This window comes from Strix aluco, chromosome 2, assembly GCF_031877795.1.
Source record: "Strix aluco isolate bStrAlu1 chromosome 2, bStrAlu1.hap1, whole genome shotgun sequence".
Taxonomy (NCBI): domain Eukaryota; kingdom Metazoa; phylum Chordata; class Aves; order Strigiformes; family Strigidae; genus Strix; species Strix aluco.
In genome coordinates, this window is record NC_133932.1 from 92,532,216 (window position 1) to 92,545,995 (window position 13,780).

The following is a 13,780-nucleotide window of genomic DNA, read 5'->3' on the forward strand; positions in this document are numbered from 1 at the left end:
CCCGCTGCCGGCCCCGCCCTGCCCCTCCCCGCGGCGACCCCGGAGGCCCCGGCGCCCCGCTGGCCTCCCCCTGCGGCCGGGCGGGGCCAGGGCCGGGGCCGGGGCCGGGGCCGGGGCGGGGGGCGGCGCGGCCGGGCGTTCCCGTCCCCACCCCCCCGGGGCGGGGCGGGGCGGGCGGCGCACCGGGGCGGCGGAGGGGCGGGGGCGCGGCCCCTCCCCTCCCCCCGCCCGGCTGCCGGTGGGGGCGGGGACGCGCCGCATGCCAGCGACGCCACCGGCGCCCGCCGCGGCCGGAGCAGGGGCCGGGAGCTGGGGAGGGGGAACTCCGGTCCGGACCGGGCCCTTTGTTTGAGCGGCCGGTGGGGCGTCGCGGCGGCGGCCCCACCGTGAGGCGAGGTGAGGCGGCGCCGGGAGCCTCCACCCCCGGCCCACCCTGCCCCGGGCTCATCATGTGACACGGGTAAGTCGGCGGCGAGCGAGCGCCGCGGTTCCCCGGGTGCCCCCATTCATTTCCCGGGGACGGCGGCGAGCCCGGCCGCCTCCGCCCGCGCCGTGCGCGCCCGTGACACGGCCCAGGGAGAGCGGGGCGGGCGGGTGGACAGAGAGAGAGCGGCGACCCTGTGTCAGGGGAAGGAAACTGTTCCTCCTGCTCTGCCGCTTCTGCTCAGGTCTGTGCCGATTCCCTTTCTTACCAGAATAAACGGCGAGCGTGTATATTTTTTGCTGCTGCTGTCCCAGTCAGCTTTTTTTTTTTTTTTTTTTTTTTTAAGAAACCACCCGCTCCTGTACCGAAGTTAAATAATTTTAAAGAAAAGCGGGGACAGGGCGCCCCCCCCGCCTCCTTCCCCCAGCGCCGCCGGGGCGAGTCGGGGGTTAACGGCGGTGCCCTCCCCCACCGCCCCCCCCCCCCCCCCCCGGCGTTCCTCCCGGTGCCCCGGCGGCAGCGTTGCCGGCGGGGGGGGATGTGCTGGGGGCCGCCCTCGCCGCCGGCCCGAACTTTCTCCTCAACTTTCCCGCTGAGGCTTGAGGGGGGGAGGGAGGGAAGGGGGGGGGGCGGTGAAAAAAGCGGGGGAAAAAATAAAAAGCGATATGCGAGGAGTGATTAGCAGCGAGCTGGGGAGCGCCCGGCCCTTTGTGCTGCCGTCCCCGGGCGGGGGTGCGAGCGGCCGGCGTGCCCCTACGCCTTTGGGGGTGGGGGAGGAAAATTAATATATAAAAATAAATATTAAAAAAATAGATATGAAATACCGGAGCATAACGGTCTGCGGGGGGAAAAAATCGGAGCGTAACTCGCTGTGGGGGAAAAATAAAAATCATAGTATGACGGTATATTACCTTCTACAAAAATAATTATCTTCTATAAAATAAACACTTGCTCTTCCAGAAGTCGGCCGGCGTTGCTTGGGGAGCAAACCGCTGGTATTTACGTTAAAAGCGTGTGCCTTAGCATCGGCGTCACCCTGTGAAGCCCACCGAAAGGTTTCCGCTGCTGGTGCAGCCGGGTAAATGCGCTGGGATGAAATTTGGGCTCCTGTCCGCCTCCCCCAAAATCCTGCACCAGCCTGACGGAGTGGTGCGGGATTTGGGGGAGGCGGATAGGAGCAAACCAGATGGGCTATTTTATATTTCCTACATCCCCCCCTCCATGGTTTGCAGGGATGTGATGCTCCGCTCCAGATAGCGGGTTTTTTTCGGATGTTGGCGTGGCGTTCGCTGCTGCGTGGAAAATAAGACGTTTTGCGCGCTTTAGGGAGCAGGTACGAGCCGTTGGTAGGAGGCACCGAAGAGAAGTTCACTTGCGTCGGGGTTTATATTGAGCTTGTAAAATCCTGCTAGCTTTTGGCAGTCCCCTTCCCCCGAATAAGTAAGTAAACCAATTTATTTTTTTTAATTATCCATCATGAAGTAAATCATATTCTTCTCCCCCCATTTTATTTCTTTATTTTTTTGCTTTTTCCTTTTTATCTTGCCACGGCAGGTAGATAGATATTCGCGGCAACTTTGCAGGGCTGCTTTATATAGCGCTGGCATATGGGCTCCATTTTCTGCTTTCTGGTTGGTCTACAACTCTGAAATGTACAGGAACAGCAAAGTGGTCTTAGCGTGGGATTAGTAACTGCGCTGAATAGGTCACAGATGGGGCGATAGGAGCATTTTATTAATGACGTAAGGCTGCATAAACCGAGTCTGCTTATTTTTTTTTTTAATGTTATTCGTGCTGGGGGAGGGGGAGTATCTTTCTAATGGGACGTAATCAACTTGAAACCGCTGTCTGCAAGCCGGCGTGTCACCTATCATCACAAACCGACCACGCATAGCAAAGGAAACATGGCATGCGGATTTTTTTTGATTTTTTTATTCTCTTTTTTTTTTTTTTTTTTTTCCCCGTGCTGCCTGAGGCTTTGGCAGCCGGTTGGAGCTGCGGCCGCTACGCTGCTGCCGGCAGGTGCCCGGGCTGGAGCCTGGTGGGATGACATCACCCCCTCGGCGGCCAGGGACCAGCACCCATGCGCACCCCTCCCCGGCCTGGCACCCCCACCCCCTCGCCCCCCCTGCATCCAGAACAACAGTGGTGACATTTTCCTTCCTTTTTTTTTTCTGTTATTTTTTCCACCTCCTTTCTTTTCCTGTGTCTGATACCTAGAAGGGGGGGGGGGGGGGGGGGGGCGGGAGCGGGAGTGTCAGTCTGGTGAGCACCTTTCTTTAGGCAAGCCTTTTCATTAGAATACTGACAGCTTTACAAGGTGGCTTGGGCTTCCCCCCCCTCCCCCCCCAGTTCATGGAGTAGTCAATAGCATTTAAAGAGGACTGTGAAAAATCATATTTTCTCATCTATCCACCAGCTGTGGGGGAAAAAGAGGTTTTTTTGAGGAGGAGATATGCCGTGGGGCATTTGATGAGTGTTTGCACACAGGGCTGGGAAGGAGTTTAGGATGTGGGAGATACTGTTTGGTCTCCGCTTCTGATAGTGAGGCAATATCAGACCTGTAAAAAAGGGGGGGATGGGAAATGAGGTATTTTTGTTTATTTTTTTTTCCCCCAGCAATACTTAGTGGTAACATTTCCAGGCCTTCCTGCCCTCTGTTGTAGAAAAACCTTTGTGGGAAAGGCCCCCTGAGAATCCAAGAAGACTGTGTGTAACAACTTTTAAAAATAAACTTCTAAGATTCCAGGACAGGATAATCGCTGAGTCCTCTGCCAGCTGTTTCTGTTGGGATAAGCCGGACCTGAATGTATGGAAGCAGAGTTTTACTTCAGACGAGAGGAGGCTGAAATGCGGTGGGGCTGAACCAGCTTTTCTTCTTTCCCCAGGAGATGGTAGAGTGGGGTCAGCAAAGGGCTTGGGCTGCAAAGCCCCTTGGGAGCGACTGCCTTCCTCTTCACCCAGACCAAGCTGGTGTGTGACAGTACCTGCCATAATTAAATAGAAATATAGACCATGTTTTTGATAAAAATGGGCGATGCCTCTCCTGGGTGCTTGGGGAGCTCCCTGCCAGGTGGTCTGCATAATTCGGTGCAGGTTTCAGTGCTAGAAGGGCATCCTGTTGTTTAGGTTTTGTGTAGTTTTTATAAAATAAAGGGAAGGCATGTGCCTTTTCTCATTGCTGGGTGGATGATGCCCGCTTACGCTAGGCTTCCCAAAGTTGTAGTGCTGTAGCCTCTGTGCTTTGGGCTGCTGGATCACCAGCCACTGGCACCGCTTTCCAGGATGCCCAACCTCCTTGCACATTCCTTCAGAGAGTGTCATTTGCATGGTGTAACAGGTCTCATCAGTACAAGGTTGGTTTTGACCAAGTTTGAATCAAGTAAAATATGAGACTCCGAATGAGGCGTTTGTATGTTAATAAAGCTGGGGAAATACTTATTTTTACTGAAGTGTTTTGCTTGTGGCTTTTGAAGTATTGTATCTTGATTTATTTTGTTGGAGGATGATTGTGGTTTGCCTTTCCTTGACGTGAATACAAAATGAAACAAGAAATTCATTTCTTGAAATGGAAATTTCATTTTTAGAAAAGCTGAAATGGATGCAGCACCAAGACTTTGACCTTCTCAGCTCCTGACTAGTGGTTGTTTACTACAGCTGCAGCTGTGTGTCTTTGAAAGAGGAGGAGCTGCAAACACAAGCATGCTCACTTTCCCCAGCTAAGAGGAAAACATGTACTAAGCATGCTGTTTCAAAGTGAGATGTAAAGGAAAGTATTGAGCAGTCAGGTTGTGGTTTTTCCTTTTGTGCAAGGTGTGCTGTATCTGTAAGACAAATTTTGAGTCTTGGAAATGCAAATGTGAAAGCATGAAATGACTGATTCCTATTCAGTGAAAAATAAATTATTTTTTAAAATTAAATGCATGCTTATGCTAGAAAAGAGAAATGCTTTTGCACTGTAGTACTAAGGACACTTTCAACAGTGTTCGTCAGTGGAAAAAGCTCCATGTAACCTTACTCTGCGTTCAACAACTGTACTTTAGTCAGTCCTCTTGCTTCAACTGAATGATTTTTTTTTTTTGAAGTCAATACTAAATTGAAAAAAAAAAAAAGAGCAACAAGAGTTATATTGGAGGATTTAGTGTCAAAATGATTGTTTCTGTTTGTAGCTAGCTATAGTGCTATGTTGAGAAGCTTGACTGGAGTGTTGAATAGACCTAATGTATGTGGCACTGTTGCAAAAGTGGGTAAAATTGGACCAGTGTGAGGATAGTTGTGCAGTCTCTTTTGGTTTATATATATATATACACACACACACCCCCCATCCCCCATGCTAGTGGTGCTGTATTTGCATTTGGAAGTTCTTTTCTCTGCAGAAGGTCTGCTTAGACTTGCTGCCCTAAAATCTGTGAACTTTCTCATACTTCTGCAAAGTTTGGTGTAGCTGGTAGGTTTGAAGTTTACTCTGTGCTCTTGAGTTTGCTCCCAAGCAGTAACTGTAATACAAAAATGGTATTTTAAAGAAGTTTTATTTACCTTTTGGCAGCAGAGAATTCTTAAAATAATACTGAGACAGAGGGAAGAGGAAAAATGAACGTGGCTTTGCCAGAAAGTCAGTATATCTATGCTGTATGTAACACTGAGCTAGTGTGGATTTTCTTGAGTTCAGTGTAAAGTCTCGTGGTATTAATCAGAAGGCATGATCTAGACTTTGGTCTAAACCAAAATAAAATTATAATATACAAATATTTTTCGCATTTGTCTGCTGCAGAATGATGTGTTTTTATTTGGAGAAGACAACTTTAAATTATGGTGTGCCTTGGTCCTGTAACTATTTCTGTCATTTCCTGCATTTTTGGGAAGGGATGGTGGCATGAACCATCCCAGTGTTTCTCAAGTGAAATATATGGTAAAACTTGGGAGTGAATATATGAAGTCCTGTGAAATATATTCAGGGACTGTATGCTTCGTACTGACGATGTTTCTTCATGCATTCCACATCTGTGCACATCAGCTCCTGTGTCAGGAGCCCCTTAAGTTACAGGTACAAGGGTAGGACTTGTCTAGGTGTTGACTTGTTGATTATCCCTTTCTTCTTTTTTAAAAATTTTTTTAAAGTTCAGTAAAATCACAAGGATGCAAAAGCAAAGGTATATCAGAACTAAAACTGTGTGTTAGGGTCAAGGGAGATCCCATGATTAAAGACTATTAAAAGTATATGCTCAGTGCTACTGAATAAAGTTTGCTAAGACCGTTGCACACTGGCATTTCCTACCCTCTGATTGCAATCCTCGCAAGGTCTGTAGTTTTTTTTTTTTAATCTTCTGGTTTGTTTATTTGTTCATAGATTTTTTTTTTTTTTTTTTTTTTTTTCCCCTTGAAACAAATGCCCTCATGTTCAGTGGTGTTTATCCTTTTGTGGGTCGCTGGTAGTGCTGGCGTTGGCAGGCTCTGGGGTTGCAGCGCAGACCAGCACCGCTTGAGTTAAGGAATGTCTGGTTAAGGGTAGCAAGCTTTTGTCCTCTCTGTGAACCAGCCTTCAGGACAGCAGTGAAGCACGCTCTTTGCTAATGGCTGGCATGGTATTTGCTACATAACAGAGTAATGATGGGACTCAAAAATCCCAAGCTTTGTTCCTGGCTGTGGGGTGAGTGTGTTCTCGTCGTTTGACCGTAGAACAATCAAACGCATGACCTTGGCCATCAGTGCTGCAAAGGGGATAATTAATCAGATGATGTATCCTGTCGGGAGACCTGAGTTCTGGTCTCGGTTTTGTCAGATGTCAACCTAGGACAGCCACTTCGTTACCCTCTCTGTAAGGTGGTAAGCAGTGACCCTAATTCCTAATTAGTGTGGGGCGTTGGTAAGTGGTCAGAGCTGCGAAGATCACAAGGTTATACATGTTAATGCTGATCCTCTCACTGACTACCTAAATAGTTTATTCTTCTCTGCCTTGGCCAAGATGGTGTTGCATCTCTTTTCTGAAGCTTTGCAGGTCCCTCATGGCAGCGCAGGAAGCGTAGTGGTGCTGGCTGGCCAGGTTGGTGCAGGTGATGTGCAGAGTGCTCAGGTCAGCTGAGGCAGAATGTTCAGGTCCATTATTGGAGTCAGAGATGCTACCAGAGAGCTCTGGTACCCTTCCTGAGCCTGGGCGAACTGTAATTCTTGGATATTTTGTTCAAGTCTTGACAGACTGGCGTTGACATGGGTAAAGGCAACTATCTAACCCCAGAAGTTTTTGTTTCTTTTTTGTGGATCCCTGAGGGAGAATCTTTCCAAACAAAATATTCTGAATTATTTTTTAGCTTTTTTCCTGCTACTAAAATTGTTGGAAGTGACTGGTGTGTTCTCAAACCTTTCAAATCAAACTTTGCAGAAGCAGTCACTGAGCATTTCAGTTGAAATGATTGAAGTTTGTTAAATGGAGTAATGCAATATTAGAAATTTTTAACATGAATTTCAAAGAATAACTGTGACTGTTGGTGTTTCCCAAGGGTGTTATTACTTTTTTTTCCATGGGACCAGTGTTTTCAGATGGTCTGTTAAAAATTGAGGACACATTTTATAGCAGATGTGATAACACGTTGTCATCTGAGGTAGCCACTGAGATATTAGGATTAATTTCCTAGGAAAAAAAAGAAAGATAATGTCTGAGTATTATGTAGTAACATCTGACATGAATCTGAGCAGGACTTGACTGAGAAACAGAATAATACAGAAATATTTTTTTTGTCTTTATTTTGAGTGTGCAATGCTGGCATAAAGCGGGTTTGAGTTGGTCTTCAAGTATGAGTTGGCAGTGCTCTAGAAGAGCATGTGAAGAGCTGTGATTGATGACACTATAAAATCTTTTTAAGTGTTGGACAGTAGTTGGAGCTCTTCCAGTTCCTTTTCCAGAGAATCTTTCAGTTGCAAGAAAATGTGGGTTAAGTGGGAAATGAGAAGATTTCTCTTAAAAAAAAAAAAACAAAAAAAAAAAAAACAAAAAAACCACCCAAAGGTGGGGAAAAACATTCCGGTTTCTGTAAATCTGTAAGAGTTACAAGGCGACTTAATTTTTCACTGATTCCATCTATCCAAGGAAATCTTTTGTATAGACAGTGCCCTACAGAATTTTGAAAGGAAAAAATGAGCAAAGTCGGTTATTTTTCCCCTTTTGAAAGGGAGAGCATGCAAACTCAGTCTAGTTAGTAGGCAGATTTGGAGGCTGCTATTTCGGAAAGCATTGCCATTTTCACTTTTACTTTCCAGTTCTATATTCAGCTAAATCAACATTTTGCTAAAATGTCTTTGACATTTGTCTAAAGAGTATATATCAATAACTATGGACCTTCTATTTTGAGAAGGTGAGAGATTTGTAATTTTTGGTTGTGATTCTATTGGGATAAAGTTTACAGTAGTCATGTGGAACAATTAAATATAAACAGCACAAATGGAAAAATATAATGAGGTTTAGTACACTTTTTTTCTTCTTTGTATCCCAGCCAGTATCCAAGATGGATTTATTTTGTGCTTGCTGGAGATGTGCTCTCTTTCAGATTTCACGTGTTGCTGGATTTAGGAAGACAATATTTCTTTTTCATTGAGATGCTAAAGCAGCATGTGGGCTAGGTGGGGATGGGAGGCTTGAGTCTATGCATAGCAATCACAGACACTTGCCTAAGTCAATACTGGCAGATAGCTTGAATAAAATACGTTCCTTTCCCAAAAAGAGGAGCCTAGCTCATTCTCGCCTCAGAGATGTGTACTAAAATCACGACACAGAATCATTCTCATGGTCAAAAGACTGTCAGAAAAACTCTCCATTGGCTGACGGTAGAGGCAGTCTCAGATGTTTAGCTTGCACATAGATGTGTGCACTGTCCTTGTTTAAAGATAGGTGAGAGGAGACCTGCTCTGCTGAAATCCTGGGAGAAGCATTCCTGGCCCTGCAGGATTTGGTGGTGGTGAGGAAGGAATAGCACTTTTTGTGGGCTCTTCTCGTGGCTTTCGTTATTTGGTGTTTAGCTTACCCCTTGTGTTGTGAGAGCAGGCGCCCCTAGCCAGAGTGTGGTTTCCTACAGCAGGGGTAACACCGGGAGCTTAGCGGTTTGGTACACAAGTCCTCTTGTGAGCATAGCCTGAAGTCCATCAGCAGAAATGAAAAATACTTGCACCTTCAGATCCCTCCCAAATATTATTGAAGTCCCATGTATGTGTGGCTTTCATTGACACGTCTTTTTCTTTGCTTTAAAAATTAAAGTAAAAGGAGGAAGTTTCTTGTGATGAATTCTGGCTGCAGTGGATGTTGCTCTTTCCCATTCATCAGTTCTCAGCCCTGTGTTTGGCTATTGTGCTGCCTTCTGCCTCTTGCTGGCAGCGCTGCCCTGCCCCTCTTTGAGTGAGGAGTGCTGTTCTCTGGCATCCTCTTCCTCTTGCTGTAACCTTTCTGCTGGTGACCTGAATGGAACAGCATCTTGTCATTAAAAAGCTTCTTTAATTGGTATTTCCAGCCGTACTTTCCAGATCCTGGATTATTTTAAAGCTATCCTAATTTTATGAAAAGTGTAGCAACTTTTAACTACTCTTCCCCTCCTCTCCATCCCTGTTTTTTCTTAAAAACATTTGTACTGTTGTGCTTTCAACTCATCTGACTGAAGAAGCCAGTGGCCCTTAATGCTGTTTATAGCATATATATATGCTTAAAATTGCTACTTGCTCCATGTAAGGGATATTTTCTCAGTTGTTCAGCGCTGAACTGGCAAGCCCGCTCAGTGGGGCTGCCTTTCTGAGAGTGCAGATTTCGGTGGTGGCTTCTGCGTGGCCAGAGAGCAGGGCAGGTGGGGTGAGAGTGCTCCCCTGCGTTTGGCCGTGGGTGTTGGAGTGTCCTTCAGCAGACCCAGGGAGCCAGGGTCAGTCCTGCATCCAGGCTGGCTCCTTGGATATCATAAATAGAAATGGGAGGGGTAGCACAAGAAGTCTTCGTATTGGTTAAATATTAGAAATAAAAAAATAGTCAGTGGAAATATTCTCCTCGTCTTACACAATGTTAAAACTAATTCAGCAAACCTGAAAGTTTTTATCTGTCAAAGAATCTGTAAAAGTAATTTTTATAGGAGGGAGCAGAAAAGAGACACATGCTATGGCAATCATTTGATATGATCTAAAACAGTAATTCCAGTCAGTGTTTGTCAGACATTATAGTGTTTCAGTTTAAAAGTTGAACGACTAGACTGCAGCTTTTATGAAGCTTGAGGATTGGCAACCATGTCAAGTACGGGAATTGTGTCCTAAAAGCATCTTGACAGCCCTGCAAGTGCCGTAGAAGAAGCGAAGCCACATTTAACCAACATGTAAGTTGCAAAGACTCTTAAGGATTTCTGCCTGGATGAACAAGTTTGAATTTAGCCACAGATGCCGAATTCAATTTGTTCTCCCAGTTTGTAATATGAACCCTGTTTTTGGAAACCCGTCTAGTGCTCCATGTCTAGTAGGAAGCTTCCAGCTTGAAACGGAGCTCTTAGTTCAGTGGTTTAGGAGTACTTCTAGGCTGTTTCGCTTTAAAACTATCATCCTTGCTCTTGGTGCCTGATGTAGGCTTTCCTAGCTCTCTGTACAGCAATCTTCTGATTAAACCTGAAGTCCCATGTTGAGAGGGAGATTTAATTCCCTGTGTTGTAGGCTAAAGAACATGTTAGGTACCCCCCATAGAGTAGCGTGTAAAATACAGTTTAAGATTACAATGACTTAGTGAAAAGGCTTTGAAAAGTGTGTGTTTGAGGTCTTAATTGAAGAGTGAAGCTGCATTTCAAGTTCAGTGCCATCCCGAAGGATGGCTTCAGATGATGGCTGGTTCTGTTCAAAGTCTTTATCTGGTGGTGGACATGTTGGCATTTAAGCAGATAGCAGAAGGAACGTACTGTAGAGTCAAATGAAGTTATACTCACTGAGGGCAGGACTTAGTGAAGAGGGAAGAAATACAAGATCTCAACATGGGATCAAATTGTAGATTTATTGATTTGAAGATCAGAAAAGATCATTATGATCATCTAATTCAATTTAAATAATGCCATCAGTAGAGTATCACCGTGGCCTGCATGAAGCGTGTATGGTCTCTTGGAGCTGGAACATTTTATGAATACACAGTTGTAATGTAAAAAAACTTAATGCGATGGGAAATCAACTGTCATCTTTGGTAAGCTGTTCCAGTGGTTATAATTACTCTAATCTCTATGCATTATTTGTACCCTGAATTTATCCATATATTTGGCTTCCAGCCACTTAACCTTGTTATGCCTCTCTGTCTCTTAAGTGAGTGGTCAACCAGTCTCCTGTCAATTCCCTCTCTGTCTTCATTTTCAGATTTTGCATAATTGAACAGTGTTTTAATTTGCAGCTGTTGGAAGAGGGTGAATTGATTTAAATCATTTGGACTTTAAAGTAGCAGGCAGGAAAACTTGATTTAAACAATCAGTTTAAATCTTATTTGGATTCTGCAGTTCTTACTGATTTTTCTGTTCCCAGTGACGTCTGTTGGGTAAGTGACGTTTAGCACGCTGATGCAAGCAGACAAAATGGTCTTTATGCAGAGTATGCATACCTATATATTTAAAAAGTTTGTGGAATTAATGTTCGTTTACTGAGTTTTAATTTTTGCATGCTTAATATTACAATATGACTGATGTGTTTCTTATTTACTAGATGGTTTAATTTTACTATTTGTCAGCTATATTTAGATGGAAATTGGAACTTATAAACTGCAGAAAACATCAATGAAATTATTTTTATTAATATTTTGATTTATTTTTGATGTGCTAGGTTACTTCAGAAACCCTATTAAAAAGGATTTGTGTTTAAAACTAGCTTTTATATTAAATAAAGGAAAAATATTACTTGGTTTTCAAGAGAAGCTCATAGCTTCTGTTTAAAATATCCTTGAGAGTTTTGGAGCTAGTAGGTATCACCCTTCAGCATACTGTTTATATTAAAAGACTGGAAAAGAAAAACACATATACCTAGTTTCTTTTGCTCCTGGTAGATTTTTCAGCATCTGAATGAGCTAGTTATTGGTCTGTGGTGGTTGAATAAGTTGTGAGAAAGAAGATATTCTATTATGCACCTGCTTATTGATTAGTTTACTATATTTCAGTTTTGTTTAATCTGTGATTTTTATCAAGTTAGTAGTTTCTTTGAAACTTCAACAGCAGATGAATACTGCCTGAGCATTGATGAAAGAAGGAATGTAAATTGGTTTCATAATTTCAAATATAGTTTTGTTGAACAATTTAAGTAAGAGTCAGAATTTCTCATTAGAACATACAATAATGTCACAGGAAACAAAGCCATTTCTTTACCAGACAGGTTTTGGAGCTCTGTTGGTTGGTCTGCTTCTTCTAGGTGTATTAAACATTGCCAAAAGATAGTATTAGCCATATATTTTCATTTTGTAAAGCTGCCTATGAAAATAACTTTTTCAAGTATCTCACTTACTCTCACCTGATGACACTAACACCCCATTTCTCAGGTGCCTTTTTGCACATGTCTATTCAGTATATTATATCTAAGATATGGAATAAGATGCTTGTTGGCTAGAGGTACAAGCTGAGCAGAATTGCTCAGTGTTTGGTGTGCTTACCTTGTACTGCGTTTCTCAGACCTTTCTGTCTCTTGCTCATTCTGTTTTTTTCTTCCTATGTTTTTCCAGCATCATTTCAAATTTAATAATGCTGTTACTTGGATACTCCATTCCCCCCGCCTCGCCCCACCCCATAACTGCTGTTCATTAATCATACCAGTTTTAAGAGTGAGTAAGAATACCAGGTGATTTTGCTGAGCTCTGCTCCAGCTGGGGAAGTTGTGCTCTTTCACAGTGATCTTATCATTGAAGTCCTACTGGTTCTTGAACAAACTGGAGCTCTTCCCTGTAATTATTTCATCCTTTTTGGAGACTTTCTTCCATGCTTACATATATACTGCTCTATTTCCTCAGTGTTCTTAAGGTGATATAATTATCTAAATAAAGCTTAATTTCTACATATTCTGACTTTAAAACTGTAATCACAGGTAACCTTATTTTATAAGGAAACAAAACTAAAGATGGGCCTTTCTTTTTTCTCTTTCTCCCTAATTTCTTGAAATAGCAACTAAAGGCCAAAGCAAAACAATTTTTTTTTTGCCAGCTTTTATAGTTCAGTATGATAACTCCATTTCTACTTGTATTTCTCATGGAGCCAGGCAAAATGATGTAGGATGCAGAGTTATCAAAAAATAGTACAATAGGAAATGTAATTCCCTTCCTCCTACTCAAAGAGGGCAAAGGAAGTTTGTTGGCTGTGTCACTTTCTTTTTGCAGGTTGACGTAACTAGTGCAGATCCTGTGAGAAGGATCAGGTTTGGGAACAAGGACTATTGTGTGGTGTAGCCCTGTGGAGCAAGTCAGAAAACTGAAAAGTAGTGGCCAGAGGAAGGGTTTTATTAAATGCTTCAAGCTGCCCAAGGCAAAAGTGAACCAGGTAAAGAGTGCTAGAAATACATCCAGGCACATGGGAGACTCTGCCAGAAGAATATCTCCTTATGCTCTTAAGAGAAGTCCAAATGGGTGTTTACCTATCTGTATTTTAAAAGAGGAAGGTGAAATAAATACATTGTAAAGCTAATTTTACACACATCTCATACACCACCACAGCAAAACTAATTGGTCTGTGGGGAAACATCACCTTTCTAAAATCCAGTTGACCTCTGGTCCCTTGTTACAGTCCCAGCATTTGCTCCAGTTCCTTCTCCTGACAAACTTTTCTCCAGTGCGGTGTCATGGTTTAGGCTTCCAGTGGGGTGCTTCTAGTAGGCTTGTGCTTTCTTCCATGTGGCTTACTACTCTTTGTGATTTTTATGTTCTTTATGAACCACCAGTTTATTAAGAAATAGCCCCTTACAGTCCAGCAGTGGTGTGTGAGGCTCGTGAACAGCTCTCCACAGAGCTTTTGAACTTTGTCTTCTGAGCTCTTTGCATGGCAGAGAAGAAATGTGAGTCTAAAGTGTTCGCAGTCATTAGCTTAAAATCCTTTCTCTGCAAAGGCTAGTAATGATTTCATGTTTTACTAAAGTGGAATTTTTAGATGTTGTATGTTGTTCTTCACCAGTAATGTTGCTTTTGTTTTCTCCACACAAGAGAAATGTTATTTTTACTTTCAAGTTGTTCTTTTTTTAAAAATGCAGAATTAGTTTCCATTACACACAATTCTAAACATAAAAAACAGCCATCCCTTAATGTATATTTTCATGGTGTAGATGTCATAGCATGTCATAGGTCCCTGGAGCCCTGAATTTCTGCTGAAGATTTATTGCAGTGGTTCCTGAAAATGCTGCAGTGGAGCAGTA

At 43.6% G+C, this 13,780-nt stretch overlaps 1 protein-coding gene across 6 annotated transcripts in view; it reads left to right on the plus strand.

Moving 5' to 3' along the window:
* The first annotated feature begins 217 nt into the window (after positions 1–217).
* The window catches only part of KLF12 (KLF transcription factor 12), a 248,325-nt gene continuing 234,762 nt past the window's right edge, over positions 218–13,780 (plus strand). For 3 of the 6 annotated variants that reach the window (XM_074815525.1, XM_074815528.1, XM_074815529.1), the window contains exon 1: positions 218–460. The gene's annotated coding sequence lies outside the window, so the exon portion shown is untranslated. Of the gene's footprint in view, positions 461–530; positions 669–1,750; positions 1,865–13,780 lie in introns of those variants that run through there. The other 3 variants (XM_074815526.1, XM_074815531.1, XM_074815527.1) reach the window with 3 other exon arrangements.